General features: G+C 40.5%; 1 pseudogene; it reads right to left on the bottom strand.

Annotated features, from left to right (window-relative positions):
• Positions 1-38: 38 nt before the first annotated feature.
• Positions 39-27,795, bottom strand: LOC133067110 (voltage-dependent anion-selective channel protein 3-like; annotated as a pseudogene).

Below are 27,795 nucleotides of genomic sequence, written 5' to 3'. Positions count from 1 at the left end.
AAGAATAAAAAGTTCACACTTTTGAATTTCACAGAAGAATTTTAAGGCCAAAACATAGTGGGTTCTTTTCTCTTCACCTCCAGGGACAAAGCTGATGCTTTATTCAAAACCACATTAAGCTTCTAGTTCAAATCCCAGCCCGACCTTGTGCCCTCCTGTATTGAATTTCTTTCCATCGATTAGAGCTGACAGGATCAGTTTCAGTCCTGGTCGAAGGGTCTGAGTGTAACCCAGTTCAATCAGGCTGGCATTGTTTACTTTAGCAGAGAGAGAAGTTCTATAGTCGCTTGTACTTAGCAGCAATGCCGAAGTGGGTGTTGTTACTGCTGGCTGTCCACACAAGGTTTATTGACATTTCAGTCTTCTCATTCACCTTTTGGTAGATCGACCCTCCAAACTCAGTGCCATCATTCACATGAATGTGCAGCTGGAAGTCTGTGGTCTTGTAACCCAGGGCGAAATTATTCTGTGACAGTTTGGATTTGGCTGTGTCAAAACTCATCTGATAGCCAGCAAGCCAACATTCAAAGGCCAACACAGCCCAGCCATAGATGATTGGTCCAGAAAAATCTATATCAACATTACTGCCAAGACTGAAACAATCCTGTTTTACGAGGCCTTCAATTTCCCACCCTTCTTTCCTGTGTTCGGTATAAATATGGTATCAAGAATCAGTTTCAACCCTTCAGCCAACTTATTCTCCCGAGAGATTTCTATCCCAAGAGTATTGTATGTGTTCCACTTCTGGGTGAAGGTCAGTCCGTAGTTACAGATCTTGTATTTGGTCTCTAGGTTGCCTGATGTTTTCCCTGTATCAGTGTAAGCATGACCAGAAGTAGAAAATTCCACTCCACTACATGATTTGTTTCTCAGATCTATTTTGACCGTGCCAAATCCATATGCTTTGTTGAAGACATCTTTGGCGGCCTTTCCTAGGTCACAGTAAGTTGGTGTGTTACACAACTGGAGGGCCTGTCCACTCCGCCAGGGCACCACTGAAGCCCCACCTATGCTCTTGAGAGGAAAAGTGATTTACGTCTTTGATAGGTAACTGGCATTAGAACCTACTCTTGCAAGTATTGTTTATCTTTTTGATTATTTTATTCAGAATTAATAATAATATGATTCAGGTCATGAAGGTGTAGCTCCATCTTCCTGCCCCAAGAAAGAACCAGTTTTCCCCATCTTCAGGCAGATATAGGAATATCATATTCAATGATATGATATCAACTCCTAGTAATATCATATAAAATTATATATAAATATATAATTATGTCTATACTTGCACAGATAAACATAATATATATGTATATACACATGCATACACTGTAATTTTTTATTTACTAGTTCTCATCCCATTTGCTATATCTAACATTATATTTTTCCTATAATTGCTTTATTTTCCATGGTTCTTGATGGGGCAATTTTTTTCCTTCTATTCTCTCTCTGCCACCAAATTTATCTTTAGCTTCACCTCTACATCTCTGAACATATAATCAGCCAGGAACTCATGTAACTATATAACTTGGTATATTTATATAAATGTACTTCACACTATATATCACTTTGTAACTTGGCTTTTTTCATGTTATAAGGTGTCCTGGAAATTTTTTGTGTCAGCATTTAGTATATTTACCTTATTTAATAGCAATTCTGTACTTTTTGACTGAGGAACTCATGAGAATACACACAGATGAGCAGCCGTGTTTCAATTTTGCAGTAAAGCTGATATCCAAGTGGGTATTGGTGCTCAGGTTGAACAAAAATCAGATTGTAGTAGGACCTGGGCTTGGCTGTCAGGGGAATTTTGTTCCCCAGAGCCCTGAGCGCTTAGAAGGTGAGTGCAGAAACCTGTCACACTGATATGCTGGCAGTAGGACCTTAGGGAGGCCATTCTCAACCTTTCTATCTTCAAGGAATGCTTGAAATATTTTTTAAGGGAAGGTCTTAAGTAATTCCAGCATAAACACTGTTACAGCAGAAGTGATGGTTCACTACTATGATAGTAAGTTACAGACATAATAATCCAATATTAATAGTCATGTTCTTTTGAGTAGAGAATGATGCTTTTTGTGGATCTGTTTACTGTAGCCAATTTATTACCCTACTCTTTTTTGTGTGATTTCCCTTCCCCACAAAGGATATTTACTCTATTACAAGTCAGTAGTGCACACGTTTTCATTGGAAAAGACCCCGCTGCTGGGAAAGATTGAGGGCAAGAGAAGAAGGGGGTGACAGAGGATGAGATGGTTGGATGGCATCATCAACACAATGGACATGAGATTGAGCAAGCTGCAGGAGATGGTGAAGGACAGGGAAGCCTGGCATACTGCAGTCCATGGGGTCACAAAGAGACAGACATGACTTAGCAACTGAACAAGTACACACAAGGAGACTTTGGTTTTCCCCTAAAAAAAAAAAAAAAACTTACTTGATTAAAAAAAATCTTAGCCAAGTAGGTCTAAAAGTTTTAACACACAGTCATACTGTAAGAAATACTAATGAGTTATGGCACATGGTATTTAATATATGCAAGAGTAATTATCTGTATTTAAAGCCAGAAAGGTTTTTTTTTTTTTCCTTTTTTTGGCCAATTTGTCTTGAACAGAATCAGGTAGCTAAAGATTAAGTAACCTTACTTGAAATTAATCTCTTTCTTTCCTTTTCATAAATTTTAAAAACTCTTAGGGCAAGCACAATACGTTTCTGTTAAATATCTGACTTAAACGAAAGTAAGGATTCAAATCTTGAAAGGTCAATTTGATAGATTTAACTTAAACAAGGGTAGTAAAATTATTTTAATTAATATTATTTATAATATAAAAACATTTGACAATTTTAAATAGTAAAACAATCACAAGCCAAAGCAATATGAATAAAAATGCCCTAAGACACTATTTTATTAAGACTGAAAAATGTTTTCAGTTTTATTAAGACTGAAAAATGTTCTCACTAACTGACATGATCAGGCTCAAATAAAAGTTTAGCAATTACAAAGTTATTATGCACACACATAAATTTCTTGATCTCTTTTGTACGCCTATACAGTATAAGTGAATTTGCTCAGTCATGTCCGACTCTTTGCGACCCCGTGGACTATAGCCCACCAGGCTCCTCCGTCCATGGGATTCTCCAGGCAAGAATATTGGAGTGGGTTGCCATTTCCTCTGTACGCCTATATGTGCATATAAAACATTATTTTTGAGACTAAAAAGAAGGAGTAAAATCTGTGTGTTTCATTTAAAACCTGTGCGTGCTTTTTCACTGCACAAATACTCAATTCTGGGTCAAATTTGTGATAAGCGTACAGGGATTTCATTTTCACCTGAAATGAGATGTTATCTGTCCTTGTTCTTGATGCTCGTTAAACAGGAGAAAGCTTGCTTGCACATTAAGAAGCTGAAAATTCAGCAGAATGTTCATTGCTTTTCAGTGAGTGGTAGGATACTCTTCTCTCACATAAATCCAGAACTTTCTAGGGAAGACTAGTGAATCTCATGTGATTTACTTCATTCAGTTCACAAAGTTCTTCCTCTTTCCTCTAAGTCCTCAAGATATGCAGAAAATTCAGATTCAGACACATGATCCTTCATCCAGTTATATGCTTATTTGGAAAGGAAAGAAATACTACAAATTTTGTACTTGTCAAGATTGTTCTTCCTGGATATTTTCAGTAAGATTTGAGACTTGTTTGGGCTTCCCTGATGGCTCAGATGGTAAAGAATCTGCCTGGAATGCAGGAGACCCAGATTCGATCCCTGGGTTGGGAAGATCCCCTGGAGAAGAGAATGGCTACCCACTCTTGTATTCTTGCCTGGAGAATTCCATGGACAGAGGAGCCTGGCAGGCTACAGTCCATGGGGTTGCAAAGAGTCGGACATGACTGAGTGACTAACACACTTGAGGCTTGTTAGATGGTGAACAATTTAACCACAAGTTTAAATTTAACCATTGTCTAAAAAAACAATGTCTGGTCTTTGCACCCAGCTTCTGGGAGGTAATTTCTAAGCCCTGGAATGTTATGCCTGATAGAGTGTCTTTGTTTGCCTGAGAGCCTTGGGCCAGTGCAATGGTAACATTGTGACCTTCTAAGGATCTGAAAACTGAGATCAGACATGTTTTACTCAACCATGCCTACATGATCAGGTCCCAGTGAAGACTCTCCATACCAAGGCATTTGAGATTCCCTGGTTGGCAATACTCTGCATGTACTGTCATCCATCTATGCCAGGGAAGTTTCTTCTCCCCATGGAGGGAGAAGAAACCACATGTGGCACTTCTCCTGGATTCTGCCCTACATGCCTCTCCCCTTGGTTGATTTTAATCTGTGTCCCCTTCCTGTAATAAACTGTGAGTATAACAGCTTCTAGTGAGCCCTTTGAATTCTTCTAGTGAAGTATTGAAATTTGAGGCTCTCCAAAATTGCAGTTGGTGTTAGGAATGAGGGTGCTTTTATGAGCTATTCCTGCAACTTCCCAGCTGGCTAATTTTGCAGTTGAAATCTGGATTGGGATTTGCTGGATCAACCCTGACTTACTGAAACATATGGTTTGGGAAGAGAAAGGCTGAGAGGGCAGGGATTGACAAACCCTCAATTTCTGGATGGCTATCAAGTTATCCATGGTGTGGAACTATGTCAGCACTGTGATCAGTCGGTGGAGGTAAAAGTTATCATTGGAATTTGGAAATGGTAGACTCAGATGCTGAGGAGTTGGCTCATTGGATACATAAGGAAATGGAAAATAACAAGAAGCAAGCTACATTACAGTTTGTGGTTATTATTATCTGTAATACTTAAACTGGAAGTAGAAGAGTGATGGAGTAGAATCCGATGATGAACCAAGTTCAGATTTCAGCCAGTCTGAGATGTGGTCGTTAGTCTTAGGGCCACTTCTGAAGGGAACATTTTTGCTGGGACAGCAGACAGCATGTCTACAACCTCTGGTCACTAAGAAGTTTGTCCAGGTTGAAAGAGAGCAAGACCAAGAAACTACTGAAAGCAGAGTGTATAGTGTGAAGTGGTTATCTCCCACATGCTGCAATTAGAGAAAGCTTGAGCACAGCAATGAAGACTCAGTGCAGTCAAAAATGAAACAAGTAAATAAATAACTAAAAATTAAAAAAAAAAAAAGATTGTGAGAGTCACTAATTTAGGGACAACATCCTTGGCTTAGAATATTGCAAAATGGAAGAACATGTTTTTGTTGATGTAGTACTCACAGCTCACTACTAAACAAATATAGATACCTATGTATGAACCAGACACACGGGAGATTATTCCTAAACCAGTGGACTGGATAAAAGCTGTCATAACACTTGTTTACTCTGAAGAAGGGGGATTACTCTTCCTATAAATGCCTAGTGGGACTCCTTCTATGAAGGGGCTGATATACTTTATATGCAAACCGTGGTGGATTAGTTTTTTGGTGATCACGGTATTTACCTCAGTTAACAAGATACTGTACCAATTTGGACCTCTGAGTAACATTTCTTCAGCTCAAGGAACACACTCATCCTCAGAGTAACAGTTTGATAGAGAATGTACTCAGTCACTCAGTTGTGTCCGACTCTTTGTGACCCCATGGATCATAGCCCACCAGGTTTCTCTGTCCATGGGAATTTTCAGGCAACAGTACTGGAGTGGGTTGCCATTTCCTCCTTCAGGGGATCTTCCCAACCCAGGGACTGAACCCTTATCTCCTATGTCTCCTGCACTGGCAGGCAGATTCTTTACCCCTGAGCCACCTGGGAAGCCCTTGATAGAGAATTGGAACAGGTACTTGAACACTGATTGCCTAAAATGAGCAGGAGATACAGGCAAGAAAGGCTGGTTTATGTCATCATAAGTGTGTATTCAGACTAAATGGGGTGGATTCGGAGGACACCCACTAGATAGTTTCCTATACAATGCTTCCTATGGGGGGAGAATAGTGTGATCCAATGATTTTCTCCCGTATAACCTCAACTTTTTACTCTTTTCTGCACTTGGACTTTCTTTTTTCCTACCCCATGCAGTGATCCCAGTAACCTGGGACTTTCATACTTACCTACTCTCTTCCTCACTCTCAAGTCCAAACAGCAGCAGAAACACTTTTAAGATCTCCTTTTACAACATGATTTTTCCAAAGATTTCATTTCCTTTTAAATCTTGTCAATTGAAGCCAAAATATTTTTCCCCAGCCATTCATTGGCTTGTTGAACTGGCTCATGTGATAAAAAGGGTCTGCTAGGTAGGTGTGTTTCTGCAGTCATTATTACCTTTAAAGCACTCAGCAAAATCTGGCCCAGGACTTTCTGGAACATACTCCAGGCATTCACCTTTGAGCTTAAACACCCTGGCAATCCACTCCAGTATTCTTGCCTGGAAAATCCCATGGACAGAGGAGCCAGGCAGGCTACAGTTCTTGGGGTCGCACAGGGTCCGACACGACTGAGTGACTGAGTGCACACAGCACCCTCTTAGAAGTCTACCTCTGCTGAGCCCAGAGGCTTCACTGTGTAACAGAGATTTTTATACATTATTTGTCCAGGTTTAACTCCAGCTTCAAAAACATACTTGAGTGACCTGGTCTTTGTTAATAAAGTTGTGAAAGTGTTAGTCTCTCAGTTGTGTCCAACTCTGTGATCTCATGGACTGTAATCTGCCAGGCTCCTCTGTCCATAGAATTCTCCAGGCAAGAATATAGGAGTGGGTAGCCATTCTTTTCTCCAGGGGATCTTCCTGACCTAGGGATTGAACCTGGGTCTCCTGTACTGCAGGCAGATTCTTTACCATTTTTAAAAAATGTTAATTTATGTTATTTTTGGTTGCATCAGGTCTTAGTAGTGGCATGCAGGCTTAGTAGTTGCAGTGTACCAGCTTGGTTGCTCTGCAACTTGTGGGATTTTAGTCCCCTGACCAAGGATTGGACCTGCATCCCCTGCGTTGGAAGGTGGATCCCTAATCACTGGACTGCCAGGGAAGACCCAAGTTGGCCATTTTTGTACCACCATCCAGAACTTTTTCATTTGATCTCCTAGACTTTTTGACACCATCACCTTTCTGGGAAGAAAGCAGTGTGTTGTGATTATGTCAGGACTCTCTCATCTTACACAAGGGGCAAAGCATTTTATAAAAGCCAATCGTCCACAGGGCACCATCAGTACCAATGCCAATATCCTCCGAGATACACCTTTCGTTTCCAGATACTGAACAAAATATGAAATTATCTTGGCTTTTGATTGTATCAGGTACCACTTTGCAGTAGAAAATTTTTCTTGAATTTTACCGTTATTTACCCGTTAATGAATGTTGTAGCATGACATTCATTGGTGAAAGCTGTAAACTTACCAACCTGGATACAGAAGGGGTTGTTTTCAGTTTATTACATAAAAACCTTTTTAGCATCATGTGAGAAGTCATAAATACATCAGTGTATCCTGCTACAGACAGTTTTCAGTGTCTTGTGTCAATACATGTCCATGTATTTTTCTCACTATAATTTTACATGCTGTAATTAGGAGGTTTTCATATCTCTGGAACTTGTCCTTTTCAGGCAGTAAGTCTTCTACTCCACCACTTGCTTCCTGAGCCTTTTCACTGACTTTTTTTTTTTTTTTTTTTGGTAAATGAAAGATTTTCTCTCTTTGCTTTGAGATTCCAGTAGCCATTAGAAATATTCAGCACTTTTCTGGGTCAAATGGCTGTAATTTATTGTTAAGTGGCCTTTCCATTTTGCTGGAGCTGTTGCTGCATTTGTAAGTTGTTCGCCTCAAACGAAGCATAGTGGACTGGGATAACTTGGATTATCAACATGTGTAAAATCCATTGTGGGGTAGTTTTCGTCGTAAAGAGGAGGTTTTTTGTTTGTTTGTTTTGTTTTTCCCCTCCCAGTAGGCCGTTTTTTTTTTTTTTTTTTTTTTTTTTACAATGGTGCAGTGGAATGACTCAGAAGATTGTAATTCTTCATCACTTATCAGCATTGTCCATAGGGCTCAGCCTAGAACTCTCTTCTTTTATCTCACACCTTATCTTCAAAAATTGCCAGTAACATACAAATGCTAGTAAAGTATAAAACAGAAGGGCTGAGTAACTTAATGAGAGAATTGCAAGAGAGAAAAATCCACAGTACAATTCAGTTCTTTTTTTTTTTTAATGTTTATTTGGCTGCGCTGAGTTTTAGATGTGGAATGCGGGATCTAGTTCCCTCACCAGCAATTGAACCCAGGGCCCCTGCATTGGGAGTGTCAAGTTTTAGCCAACGGACCACCAGAGAAGCCCCCGCAACCCCAATTTTCTTTAATATATAGGTACAATTCACTTCCAGGCTACATAATCCAAGTTTTGTGACATTTGCAACAGCAAACCTCTTGTAGGGCAGCTGGGGGACATGAAAATTTCCTTCTGATTTTTTGCTAACCCTGTAGAGCTCTTTCACTCCTGCCAGATGTTCAGAAGTGTGTCAGGGAAGGTTGGAGAGGTAAATCCAGAGGGCGAGGCTGACATCATCAGTTACCTTTGTGCAATACACAGTGTTAACCAGTTGTCAATGTCCTTCTCTATCACAAATCAAAAACTGAGATGCATTCAACCAAAGACAACAGTTCTAACCCTCCCTGCCATAGGAGGCTTCAAAAGCACTCTAATTAAACTGCTAATGGAGCTGCTCTGTCACTGGCCATCACTGGCCAGTTTGAGCATCACCCAATTTGCAAAGTTTAAAACGTGTTTATTATTACTTTTCAGTCTTCATCTCTCTTGGACACTTGATGGAGAAACTCAGACTGAGAGATTTATAAGTATGCTCAATTTTGCCAGCTTAATAAACAATGACACCCTATTTTGAAATGTCTCCAAAGACCCAGGTAATGATCAATTTTAACTGAAATTATGAATTTCAGTTACCTGGGAGGTCCCTTCCCTGATGTGACCAGGAAGAACTAGGTGTGTTTCTCAGGTTTCATGACCAGTCTGGGCTGCTCACTGGTGTAGCTGAGAGCTCCCACTAAGGGAAAGGATCCAGCAGGCTCTGCTGGGGTGTTGCTCCCTTGCAATGGACCTCAGCTGGGCTACCACTTCAACTGCCACCAACACCCCGCCACCTCTTTGTTTAACTTCCTTGTTCTGCCTTAAAGTGGCAACTGTCTCAATTATTCCCCTTCTCCCTTTTTACCTCAGACACTTCAATCAGCCCTCTCAGAAAAGCACTTAAACTTCCAAGTGACAAAATAAAATTTAAAATATCTGTTCCCCAGAAGGCATAAAGGAACAGATTGATAAATTTGTGTAAAAATTTGAACTTCTGTTTGGCAAAAGACAAGACAGACTGTGAAAGTGTAATTGCAGAACATATGATAAAATGGCTAATTGCCTTAATTTGCAAAATAACCCTCATGCAAATGAGTGAGAGAAAGTAAAACAACTCAGAAGAATATAGGCAAGTTATAAGAACAGACAGTTCACAGGAAAAGTATAAATGGTTCATAAAATTATGGAAACATATTCATCTCATTCATATTTAAAAACATGGAGATCAAAACATCAATAATCTTTTGACTTTTAGATTGGAGAAAAAGAAAAGCTTTATAATATCCAGAGCTGGCAAAATTATGGGGAAGTAAGTACTTCTAGATGTTTTTTGATAGGGTTTTATTTTGTTGCAACTTATGGGAAAGCAATTTGGCAATATCTATCAAATATTTAATTGTATGTATATTTTGACTGTGTTGATTGAGAAATTTCACTACTTGGGGTTTATATTGTGAATATGCTTGCTAAAATTTCCCCGAAATTTATGTGCAAAATGCTTGCAAGATATTGTCTAATAACAATTTGAAAAGTGAACTTGTTTAATAGCAAACAACTTAAAAAGCAAACTTAAATATCTATTAGTAGGACACTTAAGTTGGACTATATCAATAGAGTATCGCTGTTAATAAAGGAGATAGATTTGTAGGTGATTAAAAGGAAAAGTGTCCAAAATAGATTCTGAAGCAAAGAGAAAAAGGTAGAGAATAACGTGATAGAAATTTTTAAAAAATGTGCTAGTAAGTGCACCCAGCATTTTTATACAAAATGTGCAGTACACACACGTTCACATTAGCAGCAGATGCCATGAAGAGAAAAACTATGGAGGAAGAAAGATTTTATTTTTCATTTCAACCCTCCCTGTTCTCTTTGAGGTTTTTCCTCTGTTTTGAGGGAACTTTGTTGTTTTTTTAAAAAACTTTTTATTTTATGTTGGAGTATAGTTGATTGACAAGGTTGTGATAGTTTCAGATGTACAACAAAGTGATTCAGCTATGCATATACATGTATCCTTTTTCAAATTCTTTTCCCATTTAGCTTGTTATATAACACTGTGCTATACAGTAGGTCCTTATTGGTTATCCATTTTATTTATTTTTATTATTAATTATTTATATTTTATTTTTAATTGTGCTGGATCTTTGTTTCTGCACAAGGGCTTTCTTTACTTGAGGTGCTCAGACTTCTCGTTGAGGTGGCTTCTCTTGTTGCAGAGCACAGACTCTAGGTGCTTGGGCTTCAGTAGTTGCTACTCATGGGCTCAGTCGTTGTGGCGCATGGGCCATGTGTGATCCTCCTGGACCAGGGATTGAACACGTGTTTCCTGCATTGGAAGGTGGGTTCTTAACCACTGGACCACCAGGGAAGTCCCTTGGCTTTGTTTTTGTAGGTCTTTTTTTTCTTCTCTTCCTCTTTTGTTCTCTTCTTTTGTGGTTTGATGACCATCTTTAACGTCGTGTTTGGGTTGCTTTTACTTTTGTGTGTGTGTGTATATTGTAGTTTAGGGGTTTGCTGTTCCCATGAGATTTTGATATAGCAGTCTATATGTGTGCAAGTTTATTTTAAGTTGCTGGTCTCATTCCTGCCTAGTGGCAATCCTTTAGCATTTGCTGAAAAGCTGGCCTGGTGGTGCTGAATTCTATTAGCTTTTGCTTGTCTGTAAAGCTTTCAATTTCTCCAAAAATCTGAATGAGAGCCTTGCTGGGTAGAGTATTCTTGGTTGTAGGTTCTTTCCTTTTATTGCTTTAAGCATATCATGTGACTCTATTCTGGCCTGCAGAGTTTCTACTGAGAAATCAGTTGATAACCTTATGGACATTTCCTTGAATGTTATTTGTGATTTTCCCCTTGTTGCTTTTAGTGCTGTGTGCCGGGAGCCATTATGGGACATCCCACCCATGACAACGTCACGAGGAGAAGACCTGAAATGCAAGGCTGTTCAGGCTACAAGGGACCCTCCAGGTTGACCCCGGCCTCTACCCCACCCTGTATCCTTCCCCTCTTGCTGTTGTCCTTGTTCGTCCTGTTGCGGATCTTTGTGTTGCCTGCTGAGAGCTCTCCTCTTTCACTACGTAAAGACCAACATAGAACCCTAATTAATAAATCTTCTGGATGCTGGTTCCCTATGAAGGGGCCAGGGATGAAGGAAATGTTTCAAGTAAAAATCCTTTTGCTGGCACTCTGGCTTGTTTGGCAAATATGTACTAATGCACATGACTGCTCACAACACCTTAATCATAACAGCAATAAGAACCTGATCACAAAAGGCCCTAATGGTCACAGAGCCCTTCGGGGGGTGAGAAAGCCCTATTAGAGAACACAAAAAATATTATTCTAAAAGTGGTTATTAGATCAACATTTGATTGCTGTTATTGTGCTAAGGTTGAGCAGTAAAAACTATTGTTAATATAGTTAAGGATTTAGAAAAATAGGAGTTTAGCCCTAGTGTGGAAACAATAAGATAATTGTTAATTTTAATCAAGAGTGCTAAAAACAGAGGCTCCTCACCAGATCCACAGAATCTTTGTGTGGTAAACTTTTTAGATAAATTTAGCTGAGAACTTTTGCAAAAAGGCTGACATTTGCGTTAACAGGATTATATTTCTACTATGTTGCAACCTGCTGTACCATGAGACTGCAACTTTTCTGTTTTCTGCTAAATTCAAAGCAAAATAGAACGATAAAGAATGGACTATGGAAAACAGTTTTGCCTTCACCTAGGTCGTAAAATGTTAATAGGCCCCAAGGCCAGAAGATAATGTACAAAGATCCACTATGAAAGAATACTCTCATGAACAAAGAAGTATGCAGAAAACACACTGGTTTCGTGAAGGACAAAACTGACGTAATGTTAAACTAAACTTTGTATGCTTATCTTTCACCTCCCCTTAGAAATGTACTAAAATAGGGTATAAAAGCTACGGTAAAAAAATAAAGCGACGCCAGACTCTGCTGCACACCCCAGTCTGGTCTCTCTCTCTCTCGTACTTGTCAACGCCGTTCATCCTGAGGGTACCCCGGGATCCTGCTGGGGCTGGACCCCGGCAACTTTGCCTTTAATTTTTGCCAGTTTGATTACTACATGCCTCAGTGTGCGCTTCCTTGGGTTTATCCTGCCTGGGACTCTATGTTTCCTGGACTTGGGTGACTGTTTCCTTTCCCACGATAGGGAAACTTTCAGCTATTATCTCTTCAAATAACTGCTCAGGTCCTTTCTCTCTCTCTCTTCTCCTTCTGGGACCCCTATAATGAGAATGTTGGTGAGTTTAATGCTGTCCCATAGGTCTTTGCCTCTTCCCCCTCATAGAAAACCATCCAGTTCAACGTATGTGCTTTCAGTTATATGTGTTCTTGTAAGATGTTATTGTCTGTTAGGTATGGTATATTCATTTATATAAGTGATATGTGCTCTAAGTCTCATTACTTCCTTCCTGTTTTCACTTGGCATGATGCATATTGCTCTGGTATATATAATTGTAGCTTCTGACTCTAGTACAGTACTCCTTCTTATTTTCCAACTGGGTCACCTCCAGTTCCTTACCACCACAAACAGTGGACTAAACCTTCTTAGTGATGTCATCCTGTGAATTTAAGTGGAATTTTTTTTGAAACATATATCCAGAAGTGGGGCTTGCGAAATGCAAGTGGGGTCATGAAATGCAATGACATATAACTAAGAACTGTCTGATTGTTCTCTAGCATTTTTGCACCAGTCCACATGCCCACCAATTGTATAAGAGGTCCCACTATCCCCACATCCCTGCCAATACTTGGTATTCTCAGCTTTATTATTTTTGCCAGCTTAGTAAAGTAATATCTTATTATTTTAAAACTTTGTATTATTCTGATAAGTAGTAAGTTTGACTTTCTCTTCACATGCTTTCCAGCTTTTTTAATTTCTCCTTCTGTAAATCGTCTTTTCATTTCCTTTGCCCATTGATCTTTTGGGGTTCCTGTTTTTTAATCTTTTAAGAGTTCCTAGTATATGTTAGATATTCATTTTTTAAAAAATAAGTTTTAGATATAACAAAAAATGCTTAATTTGTCATCTGTTTGTTAACTTTGATCATGATGTGCTTCAGTGAATACAATTTCTTAATTTGATGCAATTAACTTAATTAGCTTTGGCCTTATGATTTCTTCTTGTACTTGTCTTTAGAAGTCCTTCCCTGCCCCGTATGTCAGAAGACATTAATCCACAATATTTGCCATTAGCTTATAACCTTTTGCCTTGAGGTCTTTAATTTTTTGGAGCTCTCTGTATACATTAGAAGGTAGGGAATTCAGTTTTATTTTTCTCCCTGTAGTGAATAAGTCTTTCCAGCATCTTCTTCTAAACAACATGTCCTTCCTTTGTCATTAAATTGTGATGCAATATTTACTGTATATCTAATTCTCATCTGTGGGTGTGAATTGTTTCTCAGTTCTTTGCTCTATTGTCCATTTTTTATTCTTATGCCCATATCATACAGTATTTTATTTTTTTATCATGAGATATAACACAAAGAAAAATAAGGCATAAATCTACCACTTAATGGTTTTAAATGAACACCCAGCTAATTACTACTCAGGTTAAGAAATGGACCACTGCCAATAACCCAGAAGCCACTGTGTGTTGCTTGTCAGTCATCATGTCTTTCCACTATTCTTAAAGAAATTACCAATCCCAAAGTAACTACCATCCTAACATTTATGATAGTCAATCCCCTTCTTTAAAAAATACTTTATTCCATCCCACTGGCTTAAGGTCAGATTCCCTGAGGATTCATAGTATCTTTGCTGGATCTCCAGGTTGGGAAGCCTGATATGGGGCTCAGAACCTTCGCAACACTGGGAGAACTTCTTTGGTATTATTGTTCTCCAGTTTGTGGGTCACTCACCTGGTGGATACGGGATTTCATTTTATTGTGATTGTGCCCCTCCTACCATTTTGTTGCAGCTTCTCCTTTTTCTTGAATGTGGGGTATCTTTCTTTGGTGGGTTCCAGCATCCTCCTGTCAATGGTTGTTCAGCGGCAAGTTGTGATCTCGGTGCTCTCGCAGGAGAAAATGAGCACATGTCCTTCTACTCCACCATCTTTTGTGCAGCCACTGTGGGGAACAGTGTGGAGGCTTCTTAAAAAACTAAAAATAGAGCTACTGTATGGGCCTGCAATCCCACTCCTAAGTATATATCCAGAGAAAAACATAATCTGAAAGGATACATGCACCCAAATATTCATTGCAATGTTCACTGCATTGTTTGCAATAGCCAAGACAGGAAAGCAAATGTTCAGTGGCAAGGAATGAATAAAGAAGATGTGGGACATATCTACAATGGAATATTATTCAGTCATTAAAAAGAAGGAAATAATGCTATTCGCAGCAATATAGATGGACCTAGAGCATCATACTGAGTGAAGTAAGTCAAAGGACAAATATCGTTATGACACCCCTTATACGTGGAATCTACAAAGAAATGATACAAATGAACTTAGTTAAAAACAGAAAGATACTCATAGCCTTAGAGAACAAATTCATGGTTACTGGGAGGAAGGATGGAGGGAAGGGATAGTTGGGGAATTTGTGATGAACATGTACACAATTCTATATTTAAAATGGATAACCAATAAAGACTGCTGTATAGCATATTAAACTCTTCTCAATGTTATGTGGCAATCTAAATGGGAGAGGAGTTTGGTGGAGAATGGATGTATGTGTTATGTATGGTTGAGTCCCTTTGCTCTTCACCTGAAACTATCCCAACATTGTTAAGCAACTATACCTTAATACAAAATAAAAAGTCAAAAAATACTTTATTCAGCATGTATCTATAAACCCTACACTTAAGTTTTGCCTGTTTCTGAATTTACATTAATAGCATAGTACAGTATGCATTCTTTTATGTCTGGCTTATTTCATTCAGCACTATTTGTGAGCGTCATCCTTGTTGTGTATGGCAGTAATTTATTGTTTTTAGTTTCTACACAGTTTTTTTGTGGTAGATTAAAGGAATACTCACAATTTTTTGCTACTCCCTGTACCCGTGCCTTTTGCAATGTGATTTTAAAACTCCTTTCATGAAAAGATGGAGTCTGTTTTCCCTTCCCTTGAATCTGGGTTGGCACTGTGACTTCTTTTGGCCAATAGAGTGAGGTGAAAGTGTTACTGGCTCATATTGCTCACTGCTCCACAGGCCAATCAGTCAAGAGATGAGGTGTTTGGGCAAAGAATAGTAACTTTATTTGGAAAGCCAGAGACCGAGAAGATGATAGACTAATGTCCTAAAGAACCATGTTGCCCAGGTTTGGATGCTATTCTCTTTTATAGAACAAAGAAGGGAGGTGAAGAGGTAAAGAAAAAAGGGGATGGGTTGTTGCAAACATTTCCAGAGAGGATATGTTAATTTTTTCTTTCCTGCAGCCATTCACAGGTGATCCTGGTCAGAATGTTTCCTGTGAGCTTAAACGAAGGTGTTTTAGCTTAAACACTCAGGCATGGGAGGCAGGGTTCTCGGAGAGGGGGCATTAGGTATAAGTTAATCGCTAAAAGGGATGTTGCCTATAGCTTCCCTGTACATAGAAGCTATGGGCAGCATCCTGTTAGTGATTAACTTGTAGCAAAAGCAATAGAATACAAAACTTAAAGAGACAGATCCAACATGAAGTCAGATTTGTTCTTTCCTAGTACTCTTGCCTGCAAAAGCCCATGGACGGAGGAGCCTGGTAGGCTGCCGTCCGTGGGGTCGCTAAGAGTTGGACACGACTGAACGACTTCCCTTTCACTTTTCACTTTCATGCATTGGAGAAGGAAATGGCAACCCACTCCAGTGTTCTTGCCTGGAGAATCCCAGGGACGGGGAGCCTCGTGGGCTGCCGTCTATGGGGTCACACAGAGTCGGACACGACTGAAGCGACTTAGCAGCAGCAGCAGCAGCAGCAGCAGTACAAAAATGACCATGTGCTAGTTCTGAGCTCTGGTCTCCAGAGTCCTTGTGTGTTTCTGATCTATATATTAAGACCTCTGCCTCCATGCGCACAAGCCTGGGCTAGCCAACTAGAACATCATATAGAAGGACCAGAGCTGAGATAGCCTGGTTACTTGAGCTGAGGCCTCAAAGATGTGACCAAGAATCTGTTGACCTATTGTGGTCCTCTGGAGGACCTAAAGGACACTAGTTACACAAATGCAGGGAGGAATATGCTAGTGACAGTTGGGTGTTTCTACCAAGGACCCGCAGAGGATTTCACCAAGCCTATGTCACACTTCCCACTCCTTTACTCCTACTTCTGAGGACTACATACCAAATAAACTATCTGGGGACTTCCCTGGTGGTTCATTGGTTAAGAATATGCCTGACAATGCCAACGCAGGTGCCGGGAGCCGTTGTGGGAGATCCCACCCATGACGAGGTCATGAGGAAAAAAACCTGACACGCAAGGCCGTTCAGGATACAAGGGACCCTCCAGGTTGGCCCCAGCCTCTACCCCACCCTGTATCCTCCCCCCTTTTCTGCTGTTGTTCTTGTTTGTCCTGCTGCAGATTCTTGTGTTGCCTGCCGAGAGCTCTCCTGCTCCTCTTTCACTAAATAAAGACCAACTTAAAACTCTAATTAATAAATCTCCTAGACACTGGTACCCTATGAAGGGGCCAGTGATGAAAGCAAGGCTTCAATTCAAACCCTTTTGCTGGCATTCTGGCTTGTTTGATAAATGTGTGCTCCCAATGCAAGAGATTAGCTGGTGACTTCTTGCAGGTAGTTAACTTTTAGACTAAGAGCCTGTTTTGTGCCGTATCTGCTGTTTTTGCGATCCTTTGCATTTCTGTTCTGTAAAAATGTAATCCTATCTAGTTCCCATGGAGATGACACCTAATAGAAAGAAAATAGATTAACCGCAAAAAAGACAGGGTCAGCTACTGAAGTTGCTTAAAGTTACACCAGGTGCAAGCCATAAATTGTCAACCGGCCTGAAGGCCAAAATATACATAGAGATTAACCATAAAAAAGGCCCTTATAGGCACGGAGCCCTTTGGGGGGTGAGGAAGCCCTATTAGAAAACACAAAAAAATATTATTTTAAAAGTGGTTATTGGATCAATATTTGATTGCTGTTAATGTGCTGAGGTTGTGCAGTGGAAACTATTGTTAATATAGTTAAAGATCTAGAAAAATAAGAGTTTAGCCCTAGTGTGAAAACAATAAGATAATTGTTAATTTTAACCAGGAGTGCTAAACAGGGGCTGCCTCACCAGAGCCGCAGAGTCTTTGTGCGTTAAACTTTTTAGATAAATTTAGCTGAGAACTTCTGCAAAAAGACTGACTTTTGTGTTAACAGGATTGTATTTCTATTATGTTACAACCTGCTGTATCATGAGACTGCCACTTTTCTGTTTTTGCTAAGCTCAAGGCCAGAAGATAATGTACAAAAAATCTATGGGTAAAGACTCTCATAAACAAAAAGTATACAGAGCACACCTGGTTTCGTGAAGGACAAGCTGATGTAATGTTAAACTAAGTCTGTGTGCTTATCTCCCCCTTAGAAATGTACCAACTTAGGGTATAAAGGGCTACAGTAAAAAATAAAGCAACTGCCAGACTCTGCTGCACACTCCGGTCTGGTCTCTTTCTTTCTTTCTCTCTCTCTCTCATTCGCCGACGCTGTTCATCCTGAGGGTTCCCCTGGATCCTGCTGGGGCTGGGCCCCAACATGCAGGGGACATGGGTTTGATCCCTGGTCCGGGAAGATCCCACATGACACAGGGCAACTAAGCCTATTGCACTACAACTGCTAAAGCTTGCGTGCCTTAGAGCCTGCGCTCTGCAACAAGAGAAGCCACCAAAATGAGAAGCCCACACACTGCAGCGAAGACCCAGTACAGCCTAAATAAATGAACTGTTGGTACCAAGGTCTTTATCTCAGGGCCTTCTTTCAAGGGAACAAATTAAGGTGACTTGGATTCAGGAGTGACCCTAGCAAGTAGAGCTTCAGGTTGGGATTCTAGAATAATCATCGATATCCAGAGCCTGGTTGATGGTGACATGGGAGTGAGGTGGATCCCCAAAGTTGACCTCGAGGCAAGGACTTGTATAAAAATGGTTTGTTAGGAAGCGCTCCCATGAAAGGAACACACTAGGGGAGATAGAAAGTAGGATCACCGCAACATGGAGGCCAAACAGGAGTGCCTTATCAAGCTATATCCCACAGAGGGCAACTTTGGTGGCTCAATCCTGTAGGGGGCTTGATATTAGCATTTGAAGGGCAAACTCAGGTGAAGGGTAGAGATTATCAAGATACCTGCTCACTTGGAAATCAAGACACTCCTCTTTCCTTCTCTTAAGGACTCAAATGGAGAACAGTCCCATTGAACATCCAGCTGTAACTGGGTCCAAAGATACTTCTTTGCAGGATGCCAAGAGAACTTGAGAATCTTCTCAAAATCTTCTGACTCTTCTGAATTAAGCCTGAATTAAGTGATACTTGCTGGTGATGCTTGAGTAGTTTTCAGAATACTTAAAGATTTAGGTAGCTTCAAGAACAGTTTTATCCTACAAATAAAGTGTGAGCTAGGAGCTCAGAAAAAAAAGGTGTGGACTGAATTAAGATTTTGATAATGCTCATGTGCTTCTAGTTATAGTCGAATCAATATCTTCCTGGTGGGATGAGTGATGCTAGTAAGTGTTATTTATCTGATGATCAAAGGTGCTTAGAGAAGGAAATAGAGATGATTAGCAGAGAACAGAGCAGACCAAAGTGTGATGGGTATGGATGACAGAGCTCTGTTATCGTTTGAGGAGGTGTCATGGGGAAAAGAGAATTGACTTGATCAGCGGTGGTTCTCGGATTGCTATAAGACCAATGAGGAAGAGCTATGGGGAGACATTTTTCAGCTCAGTTTAAGAAAGTATTTTCAAATGCCAAGAGCAGTCCATAGATAAAATATACTGCCATAAGAAATAATGAATTCTTTAACATTAGAGTTATTCAGACACAGGATGAAAGATCATTTTGCAAGGGTATTGTGGAGGGAATTCAAACATCAAGTAGGGATTAAAGTTAGATAATATTCCCAACCCTGAAATGTGATGATTCTTGTCCTTGATAAAAATAAAGGTGAACTCGCTGGAAAACCAGGAGAACTCTCAACAGCCAGGATCAGAGCACACGTCAGATGAATAAATGCTTAGTGATGGGATGAAACTAATCACTGCTTCTAAACCAAGTCATCAGAAGAAAATGAACTACTATAATTGTAATGAGCCTTATTTATGACAGCTTTGCTGAAATCAAATAATTTGTGCGTCAGTTGAATCTAAGTGCAGTGACAATTTACTTAATGAGTCTTCTGGGAATAAATTGTTCTTAGAATCAAGTGGCAAAAGTAGAAAGGAAATCATTTACAATGCTGAGATGTTCTTTTTAAAGCTTAACAGGATACTATATAGTGTACCAAACCCCCCACATCTGTGTGCAGTTGTGTAGGCCAGAGATATCTCTAGATGTTGTTCATATTGAGTTCCAGTGAAGATAAAACAGAGATTTAGAAAATCTGAGAAGTCAGAAAAGGATATACTACTGTAATCTACATGGCCACACATGGTGCCTATTTAGAGAGTTAAGCCCTAGCTCTGAGTTCGCTCTGCACATGTGTCTGCAGGAGTCTCTTGGATAAATATCTTCAGGAGAAATAGCTGGGTCATAAAGTAGGTATATATTTAACTTTCCAAGATTGGGGAACAATATCACACTCTTGATTACTGTAGGTTTAAAATAAGTTTTGAAATCAGGTAACATTTGTTCTCCAACGTTGTTCTTTTTCAAAGTTGCTTTGTTAATTCTCAGTCATTTGCATTTCCATATGAATTTTAGAATCAGTTTGTCAATTCCCAGAAAAAAGCCAGCTGGGATTTTGATTGAGATTGTATTGAATTTATAAATTAATTTGGAGAGAATTACATCCAAACCATACTGAGTCTTCCAGTCAATGAACAAGGTATATAATTTTATCTATGTCTTTTAAATTTTTTTCGATGAAGTTTCAGTTTGTAGTTATCAATGGGCAGATCTTTCACATCTTTTGTGGAGGTACTAAATTGCTGACTGTAACTGTGGGTTTGTCCCCTTCTCATATTTCTACCAGTTTTTGCTTCATGTATTTGGAAGCACTGTTATTAAATGCATCAACATTTAGGATCGTTAAGAGTTTATATGAATTGAGCCTTTTATTGTTATGAAATGACTTTCTTTATTCCTGGTAATATTCTTTACTTTGAAATCTACTTTGATATCAATATAGTTCAAACTTTCTTTTGATTCGATAGCATAGTGTATCTTTCTTCTCCCCATTTTCTTTGAACTTATCTGTGTTTTATATCTAGAATGCATTTCCTGTAGGCAGCAGACCGTTTAAAAAAAAATCCAATCTAATTGATCTTCAACTCTTAATTGGAATGTTTAGACCATTTACATCTGAATTTGGACTATAGGTAAAATAATATTGGAATGAATATTTCAAATAGTCAAATGCAATTTGAATATAAATTGTGGATTTGGGCAATAATATTGGGTAGATGTTAACATATTCTTCAAATTCATGGACAACTTTTCACCTATCTCAGCTAAGGACTATTTAACTTGGGCCAAATTTTCCTGTTGTCTTTCTCCTGCAGATTGCTCAAGATAAAGTGACACATCTTTATATTTTAACATTCTGATTTCTAGACTTAATGGGGTGCACTTCTGTTTTCATTTTTTATTGTAACATCAAGAAAAAGAACTTCCTTGTACATTGAAGTTTCCCAAGTTTGTAGATGAGTTTTATGGATTGCACTTAATTTGTCTGCTTTCTGGTGATATCGAGAGAGTGGCTCTTCTTGTAACTCCCACTGAGGCATCTTCAATTCAGACTGCAGGCATGAGTAGCTTTAAGAAGTTTTCCTCTGGAGAGCTGACTCCATCTCTGGTGTATAAGTTTATGTCAACTTCAACTGCCCAAGTGGCACTTCTCTGAATTGAGTGCATTGTCCTAGCCTTATCTTTAGGCTAGGACCAAGAAGTGGGGAAAATGGTGGGAGGAGGGTGGAGTCAAGTTGGAAGTGAGGTGGTGTGTGGTAGAGAAAAGCCATAAACACTGTGCACAGATTTACGAAACAACTTAATATGTCTCTGAGTTCATCTAACTGAGAGCTTATTGAGCTTCTTGGATGTTCATACTCATATCTTTTGTCAAATTTGGAAAAATTTTTAATCATTATTTTAAAAAATATTCTCTTTCTTCCTTTCTCTCTCATCTTCTTCTAAGACTCCCCTGATCCATAAGTTGGTCCACTTGATGATGACCCACAGGCTCTGTCCACTTTTCTTCAGTTTTTCTTCTGGCCCTCAGACTTGATAATTTCCATTGTCCTATCTTCAAGCTCACCGATTCTTACTTCTGCCTGCTCAAATCTGCCTTTGAATCTCTCCAGTGAATTTTTCAGGTTATTGTAACTTTCAGCTCAAGAATTATTTTTTAAAGTTTTCTCTCTTGATATTTTTATTTTATTCACCAATTGTTTTCCTGACTTTCTTCACATTTTCCTTTAGTTCTTTGAGCATCTTTAAGACAGTTATTTTAAGGTCTTTGTCTAGTATATCTGCCATCTTGGCTTTTCCAAGTTCAGTTTCTGCTGATTTTTTTCCCTTTGAATGGCTCATACTTTATTGTTTCTTTGTATGCCTTTTTTTTTTTTTTGGTAGTTGAATACTGGATATTTGAATATAATAATGTGGAAACTATGAAAGTCAGATTCTCCTCTTTCCCCAAGGCTTTCTGTTTTTATTTTTATGTTTTATTTTTTTTAAATTGTAAACTGTCCCTGTGCTGTGGATCAGCCTGAGATGTAAATTTAAAGGTCTTCTTAGGTCTTTTCTGAGCCTTTGGCTTGCACAGTTACTTTCTAAGTTTCCTCATATACACAGTTGTATATGTCCTCAGTCTTTAATGTCAGGCTCCCAAAAGAGGGACAAAAAAAAACCAAAAAATGAATTGTGTAGGGGAGGGTGTCAGCCTTTTATTATATATATTCTTATACATGTTATGTATATATATATATATATATTTACCATGATGCATGGCTTGTAGGATCTCATTTCCCCAAGCAGGGATTGAACCTAGGCTATGGCAGTGAAAGCTCAGAATCCTAACCAAAAGGCCACCAGAGAATTCCCTGGTGGAGAGCACTCCCTCACCTTTTAAATTCTCCCAGAAACCTGTTCAGCCAGAAAGGGAGAGGCTTGCTATAATGAGAGGAGGTGCAATAACTATGACTGTTTGCCTCTTGGTCTGCACTTCTGTGTTCAGAAGCAGCAATCAGATCACTGGTCCCTGACATTTGGAGGATAGGGTCCTTTTTGCTCACACTGGCTCCTGGAAACTGTAGGCAAGCTGCTCGAGGAACAAATGCACAGCTGCCTACCTACCAGGTGGTTAGGGTAGGAGATTGGTAATTGCTACTGTGCTAAGAACTGAAATTGACTGAATTAACTGCAATTTACTATCCAAGTCTTCCCCTGGAAGTTGCAAGCCTTCCATAAACTCCAGAGTTCCAAAATAGTTACATCAGACAGATTCTTCTGGTGCAGTTGTTATTTAGGTGGGCAGATAGATTCCCGGTCCTTCCTATTCTGCCATCTTCCCAGATTCCTCACTGTGTATACAGTTTTATAGGCTGCGGATACCTCTAGGAATTTTCTGTGACTCCACGAACAGAGTCAGAAAATAGAGATTCAGAAAAGATATGAAGACATCATTGTTGACCTTCAGGGTTTCTGGCGTCTCATTCTCTGTCCCTGCTGTGTATCACCTCTCTAGGCTTACCTCCTCCTTAGCTTTTAAGTACTTGGTGCCATCTTGTTCATTATCTCCTTCCCTAATAACCTTAGAAAGGGTTTGATGTTAGTCATTTACATAAATTCTTACTTTTCTTTGCTTCTTTTCAAACTGGATGATCTCTCCTCAACTTTAAGCAACAGCTATCCTGATATCTAACTCTTCATGCCTGTCAAAATAAAAGTAATCTGATTCCAACTATATGGGCTTTATTGTAAATAATAATTGATTTTGTCTTCTTTAGGGTAAAGATTTTCAGCCGTAGTGCTGCTTCAATGAGACTTTTGCATTTTTAGCCTTTTGTTTATAAATGTGAGATGACAGGTTTTGTCCCGAATTTAGTTTGGATTACACCAAAAGCAGACCCTCAGACCAAAATTTGGGTGTAAGTAGTTTCCTCTGGAAACAAATCAAGGAGAATAGTAAGAGAATGAGGAATGAGACAGAGAAGGGAGAAGAGCCAGTAAAGTGTGTGTTTAAGAGCAAGTTATTCCTTTTTCTGAAGATTCTTTTTTTTAAATTTTAAATGTATTTATTTTTTAATTGAAGGATAATTGTTTTACAGAATTGTGTTGGTTTCTGCCAAACATCAGCATGAATCAGCCATAGGTATACATATGTCCCTGCCCTCTTTGAACCTTCTTCTCATCTCCCTCCCCATCCCACCCCTCTAGGTTGTTACCAAGCCCCAGCCCGGTGAGTTCCCTGAGTTATACAAGCAAATTCCCATGGCTATCTATTTCACATATGGTAATGTAAGTTTCTGTGTTACTGTCTCCATACATCCCACCCTCTCCTTCCTCCCCCAACCCCTGGGTCCATAAGTCTGTTCTCTAGGTCTGTGTCTCCACTGAAAAGCAAATTACTCTTAAACTGTGGGCTGGTGCCCACTGCTGGGCACCCTCTGAGACACATTCCAGATCACGCTCCAGCGCTGTCCCACCAGGTGACAAGCAGCTGCGGTACTGATCTTCCAACTCACATCCCTTACTAGGGTGGGCAGCTCTGCAGACAGTAACTGCTTTTTTGTGCGGAGTACACACTACTGTGACCAGAGAAAGCCCTTAGGGAGGGAGACATGGGTGTTTGAGTTTGAAACTGTCAGTATGTATGGGAACTGCCCATTGAAGATGTCTGTGAGTTCAGTGTGGGCCGAGGGGATATGAGTGGGATACCCATAAGGTCTGCTGCTATCCCTGACTTTCAGGCACCAAATATCTAAATTCATTGTATGAAAGATCATAGTTACTGTTCTGGCCATGTCTGTGGAATGCTGAGTTGTATGAATACAGAGAGCTTAGGATGGGGATCTGGGCAAGAATGAGGATCCTGAGAGCTTACTCCTTGACACCTCTGGCTCTATTGTGGTCTTTTTCTGTTGTGCCAAGGCCTGGGGTTCAATTATTGCTTTTGGACCAGCTCTGTGTTTTCAGGGCATTTTCCTTCAGTCTCTCTACATGTTGGCTTCCTTAACCATAAAATTAATTAGAGACGCAAACATCGGGCTCATAGAGATGTTTAAGGAGATAATCTACATGAAAGCATTTTCCGGTGTGCTCAAAATGCATTTCCCCCCTTCCTTATAGCCCTCTCCCTTCCTATCTTTAGCTCCTTCCCTTTTCCTAGACTCTCAAGTACATATATTATTTTCTGGCAAAGCTGACATTATTTTAGCTGGTTTTAATGGTAGTTTCATACCCCAAACCCTCTTTTCTGCTGTCCTTTATTATTTCTGGCAGTGAAGGTTTTAAAGTAGAGTGTGTATTTGGAACACAGGCTTTTCATTAATAGAGGCTTTCCAACACAGAATCACGTGGAGCCTTCACATCAAGAGGCAAGCCTGAGCTCTGAGTTCACGTCCCTCAGAGGTGGGGGGAGAAGCCAGCTACCATGATGTTCTTGCCGGTGATGGAGCCGGCTTCTGGAGAGCACAGGAAGGACACTGGTTCTGCACAGCCCTCAGGCCACCCAGCTCTGAATGGAAAGAGGAGGAGGGGCTGAGAGTGATGACACCTCCCCATGAGCCCTGGGCTCCTCTGGGATGCTGTGAAGTTGACCCCCGTGGGGATGAGTGGAGGGGCTGCATGAGTGGAGACATGACTCCTCAGGGACTTTTACTCATCCCAGGGCTAGGTGAGTCATCAGATCTCAGAAAGAGGAATGGGTAACAGCCTGCAGAGAGATGGTATATGATCTTTTGTCCATCGTGAAGTTTCTGGGGTCATGTCAATCCAAATCTACAAAGGACACTGCCTCACTCACAGCCTGCTCTGTATTTCATGGAGTCCCTTTGTATGAGGCAGAAGGCTGAGTCCTCAAATAGCTAAAGGAGAAGTCAAAAGTTCACCATTGCTTATACAGATGGAGTCACATGGGCTCCACATCATACAGGCCTGTGTCTTTGTGAAAGGGCTGATGAGGGACACTTTGGGCTGGTCCTTCACAAAGGACTAAAGTCCTGATTCTACTGTTGATCCCAAAGGCTGTGGATGAGAGCCTCAGAAGAGAGTCCACAGGTCCAGGTCTGAGAGTCCAGGTCCCTGTGGGACATGGCCTGGCAGGGGAAGGCACCCTGGCGCTCAGAGAAGCAGGAGCAGGAACTGTTCTTGGTTCTCACCACTTGGCTGAAAACTCCTGGCACCAGACTATTCACCCAGATGTTTGGTGCCAGTTCTTGGTGTATCCCAGCAGGGTTGTTTTACTGACATTGTAGGCCCTTTGTTTTTGTGAACAGAAAAGGAAGCAGATGACATGCATGGTAACTCAGAGAGAGTTTCAGTTCAATTTCTAGACTATGTATATCCCTCCAGCAGCAATTGTAGAGACCTTTGATAATGTCATCAAAAAAATAATAAAAGGCTGCCATATGTGTCCTTTCTGGAGAAGGAAGATCTGAGACACCCACCCAAATTTTATGGAGATGTGCCCCACCCAGCAATGTCCTGCCCTGGGATCTTGCTGGCCCTCTCCACTTCTCTTGGCAAATGGAGTAGGGTCCTGTCTCTGAGTCTAAAGCCATAGAACTTCATACTTACAGCTTCTGGGCGTACACCCCAGTGGAGAAACCAGAACCACAGAGCTTCCCCTGGAAAGAGAAAGAAGGGAGCCACATGTGAATGAGCCACATAAGAATGGGGCAAGTACAGACAGCTGGGGAATGAACAGAAGTGGAGACTGAGGACAGTGAAGGAGAGCAAGAGGAGCTTAGGTCAGGGTTAGAGTCCTCTCCTGCCTTCCTCCAGCTGTGTCTTCTAAGAGCATCCTGAGGGCCAGGGCCACCTTTCAGTTTCACACTGCCCTCAAATGCTCAAGATCCACTAAGGAGTACGTGTGTGGACACTTCTGTGAAATATATCCAAAGTTTGCCTTTATTCTAGACTACAAGCACAAGCTGGAATCAAGATTGCCGGGAGAAATACCAATAACCTCAGATAAGCAGATAACACCACCCTTATGGCAGAAAGCGAAGAAGAACTAAAGAGTCTCTTGATGAAAGTGAAAGAGGAGAGTGGAAAAGCTGGCTTAAAACTCAACATTCAGAAAACTAATATCATGGCATCCGGTCCCATCACTTCTTGGCCAATAGATGGGGAAACAATGGAAACAGTGAGAGACTTTACTTTTTTGGGCTCCAAAATCACTGCAGATGGTGACTGCAGCCTTGAATTTAAAAGACACTTGCTCCTTAGAAGAAAAGCTGTGACCAACCTAGACAGTATATTAGAAAGTAGAGACATTACTTTACCAGCAAGGGTCCGTCTAGTCAAAGCGATGGTTTTTCTAGTAGTCATGTATGGATGTGAAAGTTGGACTATAAAGAGAGCTGAGTGCTGAAGAACTGATGCTTCTGAACTGTGGTGTTGCAGAAGACACTTGAGAGTCGCTTGGACTGCAAAGGAGATCCAACCAGTCCATCCTAAAGGAAATATCAGTCCTGAATATTCATTGGAAGGACTGATGCTGAAGCTGAAACTCCAACACTTTGGCCTCCTGATGTGAAGAACCGACTCATTGGAAAAGACCCTGATGCTGGGAAAGATTAAAGGTGGGAGGAGAAAGGGACGACAGAGAGTAAGATGGTTGGATGGCATAACTGATGTAATGGACATGAGTTTGAGCAAGCTCTGGGAGTTGGTGATGGACAGGGAAGCCTGGCGTGCTGCAGCCCATGGGGTCACAAAGAGTCAGACACGGCTGAGAGAATGAACTGAACTGAACTGAATCTCTTTTTAGGCTTAAGGATGTTCTCTGTCAGTCATGTTTAGGAGTAATATTAAAAGCTCTTCCCAGTGGATCTTTTGGGATCTCAGTCCCAGAAGTTCCATGTTCCCAAGGTTATAGTTTTTGGGTTATTTTTTTTAACATTAAATTCTTTTTTTTTAGCAGCACTATGGTACCTTAGTTCCCCAACCAAGGATACGACCCACACCCCCTACGCTGGAAGGCAGAATCTTAACCTCTGGGCCCCTGAGGATATTCCCCCAAGTTATAGTTTTGAGATAACCACTCTCCCTCAGAGTGGCCACCAGCTGTTCTGGGCCCTTGCCCTTCACACGTGGGACACGGTGCCCTTCACGCTCAGGCCCTCCTCCTGCAGCGCTGCCACCGCCAGGTCCACGTTCCCTTGCTTCCCGCTGCTGACCACCACATGGGCCCCAACCAT

The sequence above is a fragment of the Dama dama genome, chromosome 12 (assembly GCF_033118175.1).
Source record: "Dama dama isolate Ldn47 chromosome 12, ASM3311817v1, whole genome shotgun sequence".
In the NCBI taxonomy this organism is placed as follows: Eukaryota; Metazoa; Chordata; class Mammalia; order Artiodactyla; family Cervidae; genus Dama; species Dama dama.
Note: the sequence above shows the minus strand (reverse complement) of the source record. Positions and strands in the feature narration are given on the sequence as shown.